General features: G+C 42.2%; 1 long non-coding RNA gene across 1 annotated transcript; it reads right to left on the bottom strand.

Annotated features, from left to right (window-relative positions):
- Positions 1 to 1,070: 1,070 nt before the first annotated feature.
- On the bottom strand, positions 1,071 to 17,170 carry LOC120756619 (uncharacterized). The gene is made up of 4 exons (XR_005702179.1): positions 16,866 to 17,170; positions 4,352 to 4,449; positions 3,497 to 3,675; positions 1,071 to 1,410 (listed from the first exon to the last, which is right to left on the bottom strand). It is a non-coding gene; the product is annotated as an uncharacterized LOC120756619 (long non-coding RNA).
- Between the last annotated feature and the right edge of the window lie 2,141 nt (positions 17,171 to 19,311).

Raw genomic sequence — 19,311 nt, forward strand, 5'->3', positions numbered from 1 at the left:
TACACAATTTAAGAAAAAAAGAGAAACAGTACTTTATTAGGAGTGGACATACCATGCTCTGGGATTAAAACTATACTTTCATATAAAATCGAAATAATTTTGCTGCCTTTCAGCCAAGCTTCCTGAGTACTGCAGAAAAGTACTCAGGAAGTACCTTTTAAATCTTGTTACAGATGATTTGAAAGAATATTTCTAACATTTTGGCACCTAGTTAGCACTTCTTTAATTACTAATTGTTTGGCACTAAGTAAAGTTCTTCTATCTAGAATCTAGAAACAGTTATTATCATAAAAAGTCATCAGCTAAAATCAGTTTGATATAAGATGTTCCAACCGGAGGTCTGCTAAAGTATATAGTTCCCTAAGGAATGAGAATACAGTAAAAAGTATTTCATTTATATAACCTGTAAATGCTATTTTCTATTCTTACTCTTAGACTAAGTTATTCTGTGAGTCTGACTGCACTTAATTCACACAAGTACGTCAGGGTGAGAAACACTAAAGAAATGCAAAATATTGCTAAATTTACTTGTCAGCTTATGAGAAGAAAAATGTGTAATTTTTTGTTGAAACTGTGTAATCATTTCTCACAATTGCAGCACAATTGTGGTATCTGCCACCTTCATTTCTGTTATTTCCCAACTTTAGAGTGCTTACCTGTACAGGTCTTTTATAAATGAAGTGTCATTAATATTAATTGTACAATTAATATCCAGGTTCCAATAAGGTGCACAGTGTGTGACATTTACACCTACACACTCCTACTTTTTGATCTATGATCCTCTGTGATGTCCTTGCCTTCATTACAGGGGGAAATAGGAGTCAGAATTGGATAGATATAACATTGCTGTAACTATCACCTTCTTCCTCTTTCCTTTTGGAGGATGTTTTTGCTTAATACATAATACACATATGTTAGCTCCTACCCCTTAATAAGGAGGATGAGCTTCCTGCTTCAATCATAACAATATGAAAATTTCAGTCTATTCAGTTAAACTTGAAACCAAGCATTAAAAAAAAAATTAATTTATTATAATGACTGTACCAGAGAAATATGGTTCAAATAAACCCTAGACACCCTATGTGTTAAGAGTTTAGAGCTGGAGGAGGAAAATGTTGCTGAGAATGCTATGCCGAAGAGTAGGTGGATGTTTCCCAGCTCCTCTCACTCACTGTGTTCAATTGATGTGCTAATATTTGCTCCCAAAGGTGTTGTGATTAACGCTAGAACGCCGCCCTAGGCTTTCACCTCTGCTTGTCTCTCATTTCCGGCAAGGATGAAATGATGAGTTGGACTTAGAACAACACAAGAGCAGTCTGAACCAGCTTGGGGTTTTTCTTAATGTTCCAAAAATCACAACTTTAAAATGAGTGCATCCAAGCAGCAGCTTCTGAATTCGCCCAAGCATACCTGTAAATACACATATATTTACATGTAAAGTGAGAATATACACGCACAGCCGCTTTAAGAGGACTTCCTCTTTATGTTTGCAAAACATTGTTTTCCCAAGGTCAGCAAAGGCTCTTCCCCACGTCTCAGCAGCGAGGAAGCCGCACACAGATAACACGTTATTTCCTCACTGTCTCTCACATAACCTATGGATTTTTCCACGGAAGAACATGTTCTTTACTGTGCTGCCTTCCCACGCCGCAGATGTAGGGAACTCAGAGCCGTGCTTTCTGTTTGAGCCGTTTGCGACAGGGACGCTGCTGGCAGCACCGGGGAGGGAGCCAGAGGCAAAGCCCGGATTGGCAGCACAGAGGCTGAATGCAGATGCCCTTCCTTTGCTGCTTCCCTGGTACATCACCAGAGACAGCACATCACTACTGGTAAACTGCTTAGAAGGAAGCAAGCACCATTTTTTTATGTCGTATAAATAGCTATCTACACGTTTTCCATAAAGGATGGAGATGCTGGGATGCCTACGTGATTTATGCACAATATGGAAGTAGCACAAACATGATGATTTACAACAGGTTTTAATGACCATCTGAAGGGGAAAGATACCAAATATGGTCAACAGCAACTGTTAATTGAAACAAGTAATATTTCATCCATGTAAACAAAGTAATGATCACGTCTGCCACAAGATTTCAAGAGATTTATCTTCCAAGCTCCCTAATATGGTTACATCTGTCCCCTGCTTAAATCCTATGTTCTTGCCATCTGCTCCTATGCACTTCTTTTCACCCTCAAGCAGTGATTAAACAACTATCTGGAAAAGGAAAAAAAGAATTTTTCAATTCTTGAACAAAGTGTTTATTTAACAACTGGAAAAAACAGGAAAACCAAACTCACAAGCCCTTTGGCTCTCAACTGTTTTCTGTGGCTGGGGATGTTACTAATGAGATGCTCAGCTGAAATTTCCAGGAATCTTTAGATCTCACTGTACAACAGGAAACACTGCACCCATAGATTCAAATAGTTTTGTTATGGAGTGTAATAAATTTGGAGCAGATTAAACTACCATTCAGTTAATCAGTTAAATTGTCATTGAGAGGCAATGTTATATGGGGAGATCAGGAAGCATTTTGCTTTAAAAAGAATAAAACTTCCTAGAATTCTTTATTTGCACCGTGGGAAGCCTTGATAGTTGTGTTCCTTTGAGATGTGCTTTGTATTTACCTCTCCTTGTCCAAACACGGAGGAGCAGGAAGGACAGAACCACAGCTCACTCTTTTCTGTGTGAGGAGAACCAAAGAAAAGCAATTTCACAGATCCTGTGCTCCTGTCTTCTGGGCAAGACTGCAGCCTGCTGCTCCTCATGTGGGCCACATTATTTAGGGGAGCACTTCACTCTGCATCCATCACCCTCTATAGCCATAGAATGGTCAGTCATGATCCATCTCTTGGTGTTTATTTGGAGCCTTGAAAGGTATTAGAGATGCACTGAGCATCGTTACAGGAGAGGCTTGATGCAATGACAATACTGTCATGCTAAAAATTGCCTTATCCCTTCTCTAAGAGCTTTGTCAAACTTCATTTTATTTTTTGGGCTGTTGCTTTCTCCTATATTGAAGAAATTATGAATATCACCTAATCATTCCCTTGAGCTTCATAGAAGTAACTGTACTTGGTACCTCTGCTTTGCTCCTTTGGCTGGTTTGCCCTGCTGCTTTATACCCTACCATTATAATTGTTAGTGCTTGCAAAGATGGGAAACATGATTTTTTTTTTTTTTTTTTTACTGTTTGTAAAACATTGTGAAGTATTTTCAGAAATAATGTGTAACAAGGCAAATTTACCATGGCTTTTTTATCCACAGGTAATAATTCTTGTCTGAAAAGCTAGGCCTGTCATTTCTACTGGCATAAACAGGTGCAGCTCCGTTAAAGGTCCTGCCATGCAGGAGGGCTTTGTTATGAAGGATGTGGAGAATCAGGCAGTTCAACTTTAGATTTAATAAACACCATTCCTTAAATTACTAAGATAGACAAACTACATTGTTGTACAGCCAGCATTTTTAGAACAACTTATGCAATTGTCTTGGGAATACCTTTGGGATAAGCAGAGCAGCAAGACATCATCTGCTGTAGTCTGTGCATCTTGTCTGTAGGTCTGAGCCGCTGGTAATCCCTTTGGTACCATGCTGTTGCATGCCCCAGGGCTTTGCTGGGAGTTGGAATTAGATGGATGTTGGTTTTTTAGGTGGATGGATGATGTTTTGCTCCATACCTGCCTCAGCGTAAGTCAGAAAGCCAAGTTATAGTGATGCCGTAGATATTTACAGTTGTTGTATATTTACTATTGTTAGTTATTTACTATTGTTAGATACTTATCTGTTATTAAAAACCTATTATTAGTAGATATTTAGAATAGAGACTCAACAAGGTAAAGGCCTTGGCAAGCCTCTAAATGGGGGAAATTATGCCTTAAGTTTTAGCTTTAATGTTTTTCAGATTCTGTGCTGCCTAGGGATGTAGTTCTGAGCCTCATATTAAGTGCTGGTGAGCTCTCTTCATAGAGTAGGGAGACAAAGCAGATCCTTTCCCAGCTTGAGACCAAGGACAACCCTTTCACGTTTCAGGCCCAAAAAAGCATAAACAACAGAGGGCTGAGGGGAGAGAACAAGGAGGATGGAACTTCATAACCTGAAGTTATAATTGGACAATTAAACCCCAATATGCAGATGGGCCAAAACTTATAAAAGTGTGAGACCTCGTGATGGGTTATCCATTTTGTGATCATTTTGGGTCCATCTTGGGGGTGTAGCCCTGGCCAGGCTCTTGTCCTGGCCAAGGTGTGTCCTTTAAGGCCTTTCAATAAATACCTGCTTTATTCTCTTAGCTCTGTCCAGTCTCTGTTCCAGGTCAGCCTTCCCAAGGCATCATTAGTATATTAGTATACTTACTCATTTTCATATGAACAAAAGAAGGTAATGCCTCAGCTACTCCAAGTTCTGCGGTCTTTCCTGTGTATCTCAGGTATTGTCAGGATGATTGGGTTCAGCTACAGAGTCAGGACGTGGAGAAAATACTGAACATTAGGACTTAGCAAACACTGTTCTAGACAATTTACATTAAAAGGAAAAGACAACATTTAGGAAAACACCTGCATAAGGTTTCAATATTCTTTACCCAAACTGAGAAATCCATGTATAAAATCAATCCAGGTTTCTGGTTCCTAATTTTGTCTTAAGGCATGAAATACTTTTCTTACCAATACGAATACTATGAGGGAAGTAGAGAGTTTTCAAAATTTCATTTTAAATAGAAAGGATAATAATGACATTTTCACATCCTTATAATACCCATTCTGAAAAGTCACTTTAACATTCATCAGAATAGCTTCTGATAGATGAAAAATCCCACACCAATAGGTATCTATTTTAAAGTAAATAAGTCAGTGTGAACAGAAGCAAGGCCTGTTTCTTGAGGAAAATCATCTGACCTGCAGCACTTGGATTAAACAGTCCAGTGTTTATAAATATGACTCAGCTGGAGATGGTTTCTGAACTTCTGAAATTTTGAAGAGATTTTTCCTGTGTACTCTGGAAAGGCTTCAAAGTACACTCAGCAAGCAAGTTTCAAAAATACAATGGCTGTACTTTAGCTGGTGTTCGCCTATGGTTTTACTGCAGTCTGAGTCTGTGGCCAAACCTGACATGTATAAGCTAATTATCATTTGCATACCATCCTTTCCCATTGAGATCCTTGGAAAGATTATAAGATTTATTTAAATATTGAAATCTGAGTCTTACAAACCTGAACAAGACACATGCTGGCTCTATGAGAGGATGAATTCTCTGTTTCTAGAGTTGCCTTTTACTTTTCAAGAGAGGAGACATCCAGCACGAGAACAAGGAACCTAACCCACCACCACAGTTTGTGGTTAATACTTTCTACAAATATATTAGAGGTAAACATTCAACACTGCTAAAATCTGAATTCATCACTTTAAAATGTTCTCTCCATCTACTTCTGTATGCCATGAAATATCAGAAAAAACATATACCTGAGACTCAAAGGAGCATTATTACATCCTGAAAAACTAGACATTCATTATATCTTATCCTTTGAGAGCTGCAGGAGAAAATACTTTCCCACCAATTATTCTGACATAATGTAGGATTGTATATTATTTTATACCACAGTTTATGACATTGCTTTTGCCAACACACAATCTGAACACTTTTCAGCACATTATGAATGGCAGCTAAAATTGGACCAATTTATTATCTTGTTCTCCCTGGAGAACAAGGGTAAATAAACTACTTTGTTTTGTGATGCTTCGTGTTTTAGATGTATCTCAACATACTCTTAGTTTTCAGTAGAGAAATTAAGATTGAAGAAAGGCACATACTGAACTTGAATCAGAAATTAGAATTTTCCAATGGTCCTTCACAAGGACCACTCTTCTGGATTTCTGCAAACTGTTCAAACAAACTGAATTTGGGAATCTCTGTCTCAATCAACAGCAGCTCAGGTGGAGTTTATGGAGATAAGAGAAATATGATATAATGTTGATTTGGTGTTGGGAGCAGATTTTAGAAGATGAACTTAAAATCAAGCAGTTTCCTTAATTATGGCATATGACAATAAAAATTGAATAGGATACAAGTACTATATAATTAAATAGAGCATATGGAAAACATGAAAAATATGATAATATTTTTAGCAATATATCCTTAGCTTAAACACTATTTTGCATTTTGCCTTCTGGCTTAAAATCCATATCAAAAAATAAAAGAGGATTATGAACAAGAATTTAAAAGAACTACAAGGGAAGACTGTAAAACAAGAGAAACTAGAAACAGTGTGTTTAAGTGCTTTGTTCTATTGATGTTACTGAAAATGAGAGACAAATTTCTTCCCCTCCATTACCATCATCATCATCCTCCAGTGACACCAGGAGGCCAATGCACTTGTAGGTACACACATCTGCAGGTTGTGACAGTTTCTACTCTCTTTAGGTGCATATCAATGCAATGTACTTTGGCTCTGGGACTCTATGCCAGAGAACAAGTAATTCAGCAAAGGAAACAAAGAGCTTGGAAGATTTTTTTTTAATGGTTAGACACATACACATGTATAATAACAACGTGCTGACAGTGCAAGCCTTACTGTTGGTGATGCTTCAGAGCATAAACTGATCACTCATTAGAGAAATTTCTCTCCTTTATCTATTTTACATAAAGTTTAGGTTCATTATGCCTTGGTTCTAGTATTTGGGGGTTTTTAGGACCAGTTATTTATAATAGATTATTAAAAAGTCAGACTGCATCAATTTTGCTTGGAGGCAGAGGGAATAAACATGTGCATATGTGAAATTTATGTCACTGCATGTTTGGAAAAAGAACATTAAGACATGATCTTAGAAAAAAGGTCTTTGGTTTCTCTCTTTTATCTTCTAATACCATTTCAGTTAAGTGCTTATGTTTGGATCCCTACAGGTAGGAAACATCTTTCACGACTTTTCCCTTTCAGTTTAATAAATCTCTTCCGCTGGTTTCTTACTATTAAGTAACTGGAGACAGGTATTTAAACCAACTGCTGCACAATGAGCCATGAGGAAAGGCAGCAGGTTGGATGGATGCTTACAGAAGTACTCTGAGAAGATACTACCCAGTTCCTAGCTCTTATCTTTCGTAAGCAGAACAGAATGAGGGCAATTTGACTTCCTAGCTGATCTACTGACCCGTGAGAATAAAGGGAATAAAAACACCACTGTGCGATAAAACAGGCAACACTTGCAAAGCAATAACACAATATGCATAATAGCTCAGAAAACATCCTTAGGAAAATAATTAAGTAACTTTATGCTTCTCTTTTTATTAGGAAAAACATAAAGGGAGAGAACTGCTAGCAGCTGTGTGAAACAGAGCTAGCTTTTCAGGAAAATACACAGGGCCAGATCTTCCCTCCTACTTCTTCACATGTTTTCTGCTCTTCAGGCCCATGGAAACATGCCAGGAAAAAACTAATTGGCAGAGGACCATATTATCTCTTCTGCATAGTTCCCATGTAGTGTCTCAGAGAAAGACCATGCAGCTAGGGAGCTGGCTGGAAAAGCTGCCTGCCTGGGGAAAACTGTCCTTGACTCCCACAGATCCCAGAGGATATGTCAGATTTCAGCAGGACCTCTCTCTCTTGTTGGTCTGAGACAATCTGAAGAATTCTGTCACTGGGATTTCCTTCTATAGATGAAAAGCTGGGGCTCATTCGAGCATTGGGGTTTTTTCCATGGGGAAGTTTTGGCCAGAAGGATGAATGCTGATTTAAGGACAGCTCTCTTAAGCCAAGCAGTACTGATGGGTCACTGATTGAATGCAAGGTCAGTAAGTCTGCAGCTGCCTCAGAAATGTGGAAGAGGATTTGATCCTGGATAAATGAAACAAGGAGAAGAATATAGAGTCCTGGCTTGCTCCCACACAACCCACCCCCTCCCTGCCCCTTCATATTTGGAGCTTCCAGGCTCTTGGAACCCAGGAAAGAGGATTGGTGTTGTTAAAAGTAACTGATCCCCCCCTTTAATATATTACCACCATAAAGCTATGATCCAGCCTACTGACTTACACAAGAGCTATCAACCAGCCAACCTTCATTTCACTTTTCTATTAAGTAATACACATACTCCTCCGTCATGTCCCATGGAAAATCTCATGAAACAGGAAAAAATCCCAGTATTTTTCTGGAGTTCACATTGATAAATTACTTAAGCTGCCTCTCTAGCTGGGGTCTGCAAGGCATATGGAAGGGTCACAGCCTCCATGTCCTCAGCTCCTCAGGGGATTTCTGCATCCCTTCCATTAAGTGTCATTGGAGCCCTGTCCCCTCCTCCATCATTTCCTGCTCCCTTTGCTCTCCATGGCTTCTGCAGCAGGGCTCAGTGAGAAACTGTTCTGTGTGAGCTCCCTCCCATATGGCCATGCACTAATCCCCCCTCCCACACACAGTCATGCAGAGAGGGAAGATCCTATGGATGTGGAAGAAATGCTTCCCGGAGCAGCAGTGTCTGCTATCCACATGATGTCAGGCAATTAAAAGGTGCAAAAGCATCCTGCTGAACAGTACTGCTGTTTTCTTCACCATTCTTTGCAACATCTGCAAAGCCTCTGAGTATCCTGAATTTGCAAATAAAGATTTTTTTTTTTTTTTTTTTAAATAAGAGGAGTATTAGAATTGGGAGACAGCTTGCAATTATCTTTCGCCTCCATTTACAATGTCAAGGTACTTTACACAGGTTTTTAAATTATTAATTCTGCTCCCTTGTCTCTTCTTATCGATCAAAAGAAAAATCAACCCTGAAACTTACTGAAGAATGAGAGAAGATTGGAAAAAAAAAAAATCACCGACATTAAAATTTGTTAGAGTTTCTGAGAAAGCTCTGCTCCTGCCCATTTACTTTGGAGCTTTTTTTATGTATGCAGAGAAAGGCTGTCAGGAAACAGACCATTTGTCAGGGCGGGCTGTCAGCCCAGTGCCCAGCACCTCCCTGTGCCTGCACAGGGATATCCTGGCATTACAGCCACTGTCACATCTCATTGCCTAACGCTCGCCCTGATGCCGGCTCCTGGCTGGGAGCGTGTTCCATCAGGTTCTCACTCGGGAAACACCCGAGCGCCATTCGGTGTCACCCGCCCCATGGAGCTCACCTACTGACACCGACAGGAGCAGCAACAGAATGGTTTCTCTGGGTGGAAGATTTACTACACTACACAAGTCACAAGGTATTAACACAGAGCCTTATGTTAAGCAGAAACTCAGCATCACTGCAGCACAAACATCCTTGAAATGTCAACAGACATTTTAAAACTTATTTCTCAAAACCCCTTAGTGATTCCTGTGAAAGAAAGCCACAGTCTTCAGACTAGGAAAAAACAATCTCCAGGCGCATACATAAACTCCTTTTGCTTTACCACATCAGCAGCATGGCAGTGTGATTTGGTGATTAAATGAGGTGAGCAACACTTTGACTCAAGAGGTCTTGGGTAGGAAACCTGAGGTTGGAGCCTCACCAGTGACAGCAAGTCACCCAAGGGATTTGGGGCCTCAACTGGCCGTCAGGTGCCATCGATTGTCACCTTGCAGGTCACAGCCTCCCCCTCCCAGGGCATCCTGTTCTCTAGAGCTTCTGTTGTAGTACAGCGCAATAGGAGGAACAAAACTGAGGATCAGAACCCTGTATCACTAAAACCCTTTAAGAACACATAAGAAACCTTGCGTTGAACTCAGTCAATAGCAGCCAGATCTCAGAGGTCAGGAGAACACCAATTTTGCAGGTGAAGCCCTTTGAAAAAACCACTGTGCTGTTCTCAACAGAGCTGTGTTCTGGCCTTTTATTCCCAGATCTCAAGCATCTCAGTGAGATTGGTAACTGTGACAAACAGCTAATGCCTTTTCACTTAGGTCAAGAGTTTGGAAATACAGCCTTTAATACAGTACTGAAGAGGGAAATTACTTCAGTAAAAAGCATTCTAAGCAAAACAGAGGTGTGTGACTGCCTCTTTCACAGAACATAAAGAAATATACTCTAAGCTTGTGGTTTTTATGCATACATACAACTCAGTGCATGTACATTTTTAATTACTCATGTCTATACAACCCTATGGGAAAGTAAAATATAGACCATTTCAAGCATGTGTTGAGAACAGTATCAGGAATGATCAGGACACAAAGCATCTCCAACCAAGCGACAAAATCTGCACATTAGAGAAGAAGACTGAAATAAGTTCCTCCAAGTGGGACAGGGAAAATGGCCTAATTCTTTGGGAGTCAAAATCTATGGAATATTGAAGAATTCTTCCTTCCCATTAACTCTTTTGTAAATTACCCAAATAATTTTCTCAATAAGTTGCCTTTAATGTGATTATTCTGATGAATACCCTTTGCACAAAAGGATTTCCCATAAGAAAATCGCTAGCGATAATTGTAACTTTTGTATTATTCAATACAGTAAAATAAGATAGTGAAGGTGGTTTAATCTAATCCATTTCATTTAGGTCTGGAACAAGGCACTTGGCTAGTTATACATTATGTGTACCTTCACATAAGTAGCAGTTGATCTGTATTGTGGCTCTTCTCAAAGAGAAGAGTGGACATACCTAGCTCTATTTGCAGGTCACTCTCTAAGACACCACTATTTTTTAAAAAAGAATTTTCATTTTCAACTAGGGATTTTGTGGTGCAAATAAGGGAGGCAGACACATTTGAAGCACTCAAATGGAAGAATTATCCATGACAACATACAATGTTTGCCAGAAAATAAATGCAAATAATACTTGGACTCCAAACAACAAAACTCTCTCACAGATCACGCATCATTGTGTTAGCCCAATTCATTTTCCAATTCCATAAATGTCGATAGTTTTTGAGGTTGTTAAAGAGACCATCAGATTTAGAGTGTCTCCAACTGCATTTCACTGGGCAACCCATCCAGCTGTCCCTTCAGTGTCACTCTCCCCTCTGCTCAGAGGAGTAGGCTGGACATCGAGGAAGAACTTCCCACCTCTGAACCCTCTGATGTTTCAGAGCCATGCTGGTGAGCAAAATCTGAGCACACCAAGGGCAGTGGCAGCTCAGTGTGCTTATCTAAACACCCATGACCCATGTCATCCCATCTACCCCCACACAACAGACAGGCCTCTCTCAATAATTACTTAATTCCTCGTGTCACAGACAGCAGATGGGACCCAAGGAGCACATTAAAGTTGTTTTAGCTGCAGTGTCCCCAGGGCATCTGCAGAATGCAGCAGTGTTCCAGCCATGCCCTTTTCCCTTCATGCCCTTTCCTGTGTCGGAGAAATGAGGGTAATTCCCAGATGTCTACACAGCTGTGCCCTTTCTAGAGCTCCCTGATACCTGGGAAATCCTTCTGCAGCCAAACAGCTTTACAACTGCTTGGCTTTTACCCTGCGGTACTCGAGGGTCTTGGGGCAGGATCGCCGCTGCCAAGCTCCACTCCCCACCTGGCACCTTTGCAGCGGTTGCAGCGGAAGCGCAAACGCCTGCACCGGCTGCGAAGGAATCCTGGCTGGGATGTCTGCCGCGGTCTGGGCAGCAGCGTGACTCTGCTTAGGGCTGGCAGACAAACAGGCCTGCACTGAAATGCTGTGCTGGTGTGCAAGAGCTCCAGCACAGCTTTATTCCCAAGGGGTAAACACCGAGCTTTGGAGGTGTGGCTGGGCTCCCAGGCAGGCCCAGACCTGTCCTGGGCTGAGCGTGCAGCTGCCTACAGGATGGATGTGGCCATTACACTGCCAAAACCGTGCAAAAACACCTGGCAACCCCTGGCTTCTTATTCTAGTGTTACCAGAAAGAAAGGAGATAGTACCTGACTTCGATGGCTTTTGCAGCTTTTGTTTCGTGAAGCAATAAAATTTTCACAAAGTGGTCAGGGAAGAGGAATATGAATATTGTCAAGTCATACAACAGTAAAGACCCAAACTCCTCACAGTTTTGCCACCGGAGCTCACAACCAATGTCTTTTGCCCTCGCCTCCTCCATTTGCTAAAACAGCCGAGAGTTCAAATTTGGAAGGAATTTGCTGCTGGTGCTCTTTTCCAGACCCTGAGCCCTCATGTGGGTCACTATGCTTCGTCTGGCTCAGGTTTCACAGGCACCTGACAGCTAAGGATTTCCCAGGATCTTGAAGAATCCACACAACTGGGGCTACACCATGTTTAACTTAGAGAGAAGGGCAGAATCAATTTTATATTATGTGGGTCATTCCTGTGAGTTTTCCAGTTTGGTTCAATCCAGATTTCAATGCTTATTACAGAGAAAAGTACAATCATGAATAATAGGAAGAAGTTGCTTTATCTCATTTCTCCTGTATTTTTAAATCCAAATAAAAGCTTCACAAAGTTCTGATTCACATAGCTGGAATCTATAAAACCAGAAAAACCTCAAAGCACCTCTAAACCTGATCCAAAAGCGGTGTTCCCTGGAGTTTCGTCCATGACAGCTGGGCCCAGAATCATGATGGGTGTTGGGTCTTCTGGCTTCTGACAGCAGCAACCTCTCTTAGAAGCATAAGGATTTCTTAATTGCACACTCTTTCATAAACAATAAAATATGTTTTAAATAAAAGATAGATGAAACAAAGCAACAGGGAAGGAAACAGTCACAACACAGTAAGATTAGACCTTCAGATGACCTTAAACCTGCAAGGTAATAAAGGGCTTTGACCCAGCTGTATGGTATTAGCCCTTTTCTAACTCTGCTATGCAGCTGCAGTTACAAATAGCCTTAGAGGATGTGCTGATACTCAAAGAAAAAACAGGATTTTTGAGTCGGAGGGAAGGATATTTGCTTGGCTAGTTCTGTATTTGCCATGAAATCTAATCTGGATCTATTGCTTACAGGAGATAAAAATAATTACAGATAAAAGCTGCATAACCCAAAAAAGTCACTGTTTCTACAGAGAAATTATCAACTCACTAACGTCAAGTCAACAATTTGTCTTAATTATTTGCTGGATGTTTTACATTTTAAAACACGTGAACAAAGCATGTTTGATTATCTAACCTGAGGCACTGCCAGCAGTCACCACCTCAATACAAGGTGTCTAAACTGCCAGCTGCGTGCTCTTTATGGGACAGAGAGAAGTCTGACCCCTCAAAAATACCACAGGACAGAGAATTTGATAAAATGGGTTATCTGAAAGTAATGAGCTTTCAGATGGATAATTTTCTCATCCAGTTGTCTCATTTATACGAGGTGTTGTGCAAATTTAAACACATACATTCATATCTTACAACTATTCAGTTTTTCACCTTTCTTAATAAACAGGTCAAGGTTGTCAGGAATGTTCAAAGTACCGTGTACAATGTCACATTTCCTGTTGGCTCTGATCCTGCCACGGACAGACATCAGGAGAAACTGCTGCTGTGACGGCAAGCTGGACAATCAAAAATATCTAATGAGAACCAAGAGAATGACAGTTTATCTGGCTAAAAACACATAAAGTGCATGCATGCATGCAGGATGTAGGGGTAGCTAAACAGAAGGAAAAGGTTTTCTTCACTATGGAAGTCACAAAAAATGGTCACACGTGGAAAAGGAGCAGCAAAAGGGGTTCAGTGTCAGGCCTGCAACAGCCAGCAATGTGCAGTAATGCACTGCACTCGCAAACTGGAAAGGAATTTAAGACCAAAACAAATACATTCAGAACATGTTCTATTTATAATAAAAAGCATTTTTTCCTGCGCATCCCAAAGTGTTTACAAATTAACCGAGGGGAAAAAAAAAAAAAAAAAAAAGAAAGCTTTATAACTATGTAAAGAAATAAACAGGATTGAATTGAAATCTGAAATGCAGCTACTGCGATGCAATGCAGAGTAATTGTGTCAAGAGTATCAAATATTACTGGGGGTCTACTTTAAAACAAAAGAAACCCTAATACTATTTGAAATATGAGCACGTGACAAGCCATGCTCTCAAGAGCAAATGTAACTCCCCAGGATTTGTAAGAGCAGAACAAACAGTCCCAGAGGTGCTCAGGTTAAAAGCACTCCCCAGATAAAGATGATCAAATTGGTATACAAACCTGCCTGCAGAAGAGGATGCACGAGATAATCCGAAGGAATTTGATTAAGTGCTTAAGAGCCTATAATGAATTCAGGAAGTAAAACACCACATTATTACAGGTACCAGTGTATTTATGTATTATGTAAACACTGGTAGCACTGAAAGTTAACTGAAGGAGTGAGGCTGACCAAATGCTAAAATGAGACTTTATCAAGAAAATATCGATGTTGCACAGATGAATGAGTGGTTTGGTTCCTGTAATAAAACATATAAATAATGTTCATAGTTTCACTGCAATAAAGCCAGCCAATACTGGGTGTTACTTCACAGGGCCAGATGGGAATACTGGTATTTCTGGAAAAGGGTAATTCCAGTACATCCTTCTCAACAGAGAAGCTGTAAAAGTTGCACTTGCAACTCATTTTCTAGAAACTTAAAAAAAGGCATCTCAGAATCATAAATTTTTTGCAAAAACACTGAAATAACAGCATGGTTTTAAAAAAAGAAAGCAACACTGCTTTCTTTTCCCCTAAGAGCTCTATCATTGTAAACACACGTGCTGGGACCCATCCAGCAGGAATCCTGCCCACCAACTTTATGTAAAACTGAGGTTTCTATAATGTAGAACACTTCCTGCTGCTCAGAACTGAGGCTGGAAAAGAAATGTATCAGCTGTGGAAGTACAGCCGTTCCTAATGCCTTATAATTCCCCATTAAAATCCCAAAGCAGCAGGAAAAATGGGGGTTTTTAAATATATGACTTAGAATATATCTTTCTGAAACACAAGGTGATACAATGAACTCAAACATGAAGTGACCCAAGCTTATCAGTGCTGGGGAAAGCTACTCCTGATGCAGTTATGGATTGCACTGGTTTAGGTGACGGGATAGAGGGCAATACTCTCTTCTACCCCAGGAAAACTGTCCCCTGGCCTCGAAAGGAAAGATGATAGGACTTGGCTTACCTTCTAAGCCTGCTCTGTCTCCACACTTATTTGCATTTGGGCTCTCCAGTTGCAGTCACTGTGCCATCCTTTTTTATGTAAAGAGTGAGAACTGACTACATCAATACCACTCCCAGCACCAGCCGCATTTGGAGAAATATTCACCCCGTACTCACCTAAAAACATACAAGCTTCACAGTGCTGCGGTGTTGTGGGGTTGAAAAAAGAAAAGTGACTGGCCAGCACCTGAGGTGCATAAAAACAAATCCAACTGATGAGAAGATGAGTCTACTGTGCCCTGTGAGGTGCTCCCAACTGCTTTTCCAGAGATGGATGCGCTGTTTGTGCAGAGATGAATGCACAGTGGGGAAGGCATGTGGTAATAAGTGGTGTGACCACAAACAGCCCCACTGGCCACAAAGCACTGAAGTTGCAGAGGTCCTCAAGCTACCCAGGAAGAAAAACAGCATATCAGGCAGAGCAATTAATTGGCTGCTATATCCATATTGTACTGCTGTATACTGAAAAATAATTGAGTGGTGTGATTTAAGCATATTTAATTTGAAAAGCGGTCTTTCCTTAGCTAGAATTGTAACATATTTTTACAAATTGAAGTTTTCCTTTTTAACATGATCACTCACTCTTGAGAGATCCCAAACGTGAGCATCCAATGTCACAACTCAGCTTTGCATTTTAACTAGTACTCTTACATTTACACAATATAAATGCTCTGTTGAAAGCAGGTTTAAATACCCACAATTCACACTGTCAGCCTGCAGGGAGATGGGGGAATTAAAAATCGAAAGAGAGAACTATTTCAGAGCTAATAAAAGCTGCAGCAGAAGGGGCAGCACAGAGCACAGCACTCCAACCCTTTTCAGAGCTGCATCTCGCCCAAGCCTTTACAACGGTATCAGCCAAAGCTCTCCATAGCACTACCACACACTTGTCTCACAGAGAGGAGTATGTGAGCATTGCTCACATATTTTCTTTTTCAGAGAAATAAATTTTAAGAAATAGTGTTTTAAGATTCTGGCTTGGGAAAACGACTCAGAAGTGACAGCAATCCATGGCAGAACACAGCCCTGTGGAACTAGTAACCCTCTGAGCCAAAAGGAAAAAATGGAGATGACTCTTGAAATCGTCACAGAGACTGCCAGCACAGGAACCCACAGATCAGCTCCTGTGAGTGCTTGGGGAGATCATCAGCAACCTATCAGGCCTGGAGCAATCCTGTGTGAGAAAGCTCATCAGTTACGGCACCTACTTGTGCTGCAGAGCCAGAAGAGAAAGCATTTTCTTCTTGCTAAAAATATTTCCTTCCCCTCTTCAAAATGACAAAAGTATAACTGTGCCTGACCTATTTTTTGTCCTTATTCATTCTGTGGAAATCCTGCAAAAATGACACCTAATTTCCAGGTGCTGTTGCTTAGCTTCCTAAATTATTAATGAGTGTAATAATGATCCCTTTTCATCATCACCTGGGTCAGGGAATAGATGCAAAGATTACAATCACATGTCCACTCTCACATCCAAGCATTCTCATGGTCTTGGAAGATCCCTCCGCCAGTTTCAATCCATAAGCTGTGTTACACTTGCATTTGATACCATGGCCTAATGATAAATCATGTTGGTCTACTCCAGTTGTATCAGCAGCGACCCAGGGTAGAGCACAAAAAGTACAGGGGAAGTAGGGACCAAAACCAGCGCTGTCCCACTCCTTTAATGCGTTCAAGTGCAGTGCCAGCTGGAGCCAGAAGCCATCAGGAGTGGGGGAACACCAGGTTGTGCTGATTCTGACATGGGTTTGCACAGAGGAAGTGAGAGAGGGGAGGTGGGACTGGTAATGGGGTCTGACAGGGAGCTACTGACGCACAGGAAAACTTCAGACATCTTGAAAATGTCCAGAAGTATTTCAAAAGTGAAAACAAGGGATATTTCCTCACTGTACCTGTACCTGCAGAGCTGTGTCAGATCCTATTAGAATGTGGCCAACAGGAAGAGCTTTTCAGGAGCAAAATCCTTTATCTGGTTCAGTGGACTGTTGGAGAAGCTGTTTTGGTCACATTCTCTCTGCTGGATTAGCTGTCCAGTGACAGACATCCTCATCCAGCACTCCGGGCTGAGCTGGCTCAAGATGTTCTTCTGCACAGGCGTCCATCAGCACCTCCCAGCTGGGAGCTACCCCCAGAAACCTGGGAGCGCTCTCACAAAGCTGCTTGAGTGAGCTGTAACCACTTTCATCGGCACTTTAAATCTCACCTGGGGCGGGGCACAGCCTCTGCTGCCGGCACATAAAGGGGACTGCACCTCCAGCAGAGCAGTAACAAGGACAAGAGGAAAATGAGGTTTTCACTGGTCACAGCTGTTTGCTGTGGGGATGTCTTCCATGGTCGCAGCTGTTGGTAATGTGTCTTTTTGTGGCCTGAACAAAATCGAGGTAACAAAAGCAGAGCTGGTCACCAGTGGTGGATCTACACCTACACCTTTTCCTGGCACAGCTGGCCCTCACAGGACTAGAGCTCGAGGCCACAGTCCCGGCTGGATTCTTCTCTACCCACAGGAGGTGCTTTTACTCTCAAGGCTGCAGACATGGAGAAGTTCAGCTGCCATAGCTAAATTCAACAGGGATCATGAAACGGAGCTCCTGACCAGCAGGATACACACTTCGGGAAGCTGCTCCTCAAGGAGGTGCATGAAAGAGCCGTGGTGCCACCTCGGCTGGGCATCGGGCACCCTGCAGGCCAGGGGCAGCGAGGACGGGCAGGGCCGAAGGCTCTGAAATAGTCCCCAACACGTGGCCAGCCGTCAGGAGATCGGGCCCTGCTCCGAGCCAGCTGTGGGAAAAGGGCAGCCCAGAGGAGCAGTCAGGGAGATAAGGGGAGTCTGGTTGCGGGTGGAAAACAGGGAACTGGAGCCCAAGTAAGCAGGACGGGACAAAGAACAAATAATGAGCACCGAGAGATCTGAACAACCGCGTTCGCCCTCCCGCTGCCCTGCCCATCTGCTTGGAATTTGTTTTCAAAACAAGTCCTGTTTTCCCTACGCCTGCCCCGATCCAAGCTCCCATCTTGTCCTTTGTGGGTCCGGCGCTGTCACTCAAAATCATTTCGAGCAGAAAAGCCGAACTGAGAAACAAAGAAAACGTATTGTTTAACATACACATTCTTCACCTCGATAAGTTCCTCTCAGCTGCGCTCTCCCTTCACTTATTCAGGTCAGAGCCTTTGTTACGGGCGCTCAGACACAACGATGATTTCACATGAGTGACTGCGCTACAAATCCATCACAAGTCCTGTCTGTGTGTGACATGGAGACCCAAACAAGTGCACCGTGCTGGAGCATCCTCAGCCCCCGAGATGCGTTCGCTGACCTCCGGTACAGCGGAATGAGGGCACCGGGACAATGAGCGCTCCGCAGAGGCTGCCAGCAGCCCCATCCGCCGCTCCTCTCCACCAAGTTACCAAGGAACGGCACGAACTGAAAGGGCTTCAGCTCCACCCCGTGGTCATGAGGAGCTTCCCCGAACATCCCCTGCCCTGGGACCCGGAGCACCGCTGCGGGTTTTAAGCTGAAGCCCTGGACGCCTCTGCATGGGCGCTGCCGTCTCGCAGCTCGAGCTGTTCCAGGCCACAGTGGCGCTTCCCTTGCGGTCTGTGCCGGGGGTTAATCGTCACTCTGAGATTATAGCCACCAGCCATCACCATCCTCTTTGGGATTTGTGAATTCTGAACATTTCACTCGCCAGCTTCCAAACAACCAGCAGGCTGGGTTTAGTACCACGACCTCACCTCTCTCCGCAGTGATTTTGGGAGCAATTAGGATGTAAAACTTCTCTTTTCTAACTCCTGTTCCTGCCCTTTAACCACTTTTCATATTTGTCTGACGAGACGCTGCTTGCTGATATAACTCTTGCAAATAACTTTTAGAATTAGGGATGCTTTTAAGGAGCAATTTCTTGCCCAAGTTTTCAAGAAGGGAACGGCTCTCTAAAAGAAGTTGCAATTTTAATGGCAAGAACCTCGAGAAACTCAGAGCTAGCTCCAGCTCTGTTAGCTGGCCAGTAATTAAATAGTTCATGTCTGACCTAATTAATGCTCAAGTGCACATCAGCAACTCTCAGGCTCTAAGGCACAAATCTGTGACGAGTGAGGTTCAGGCAAATACTGCCTCTTCAGCCACCACAACCCCCCCTGAGTACCCTTGTCCTGCAGGACGCTTTGGGGTGGCACTGAAATGGCTCTTTGTGACTCGGGACAGCAGGTTCTGGATTAGACAGACTCAAGACCTGTGTAAAATGTTAGAGCCCTTGATTCTATTTCTCATCACTGCTCTGGTCCTTCCTACCTGCCCCAGGTGCTCTTTCTCAACTTTTCAGGAGGTGTGTCACATTTTTA

Source organism: Hirundo rustica, chromosome 9, assembly GCF_015227805.2.
Source record: "Hirundo rustica isolate bHirRus1 chromosome 9, bHirRus1.pri.v3, whole genome shotgun sequence".
NCBI classification, from domain to species: Eukaryota; Metazoa; Chordata; class Aves; order Passeriformes; family Hirundinidae; genus Hirundo; species Hirundo rustica.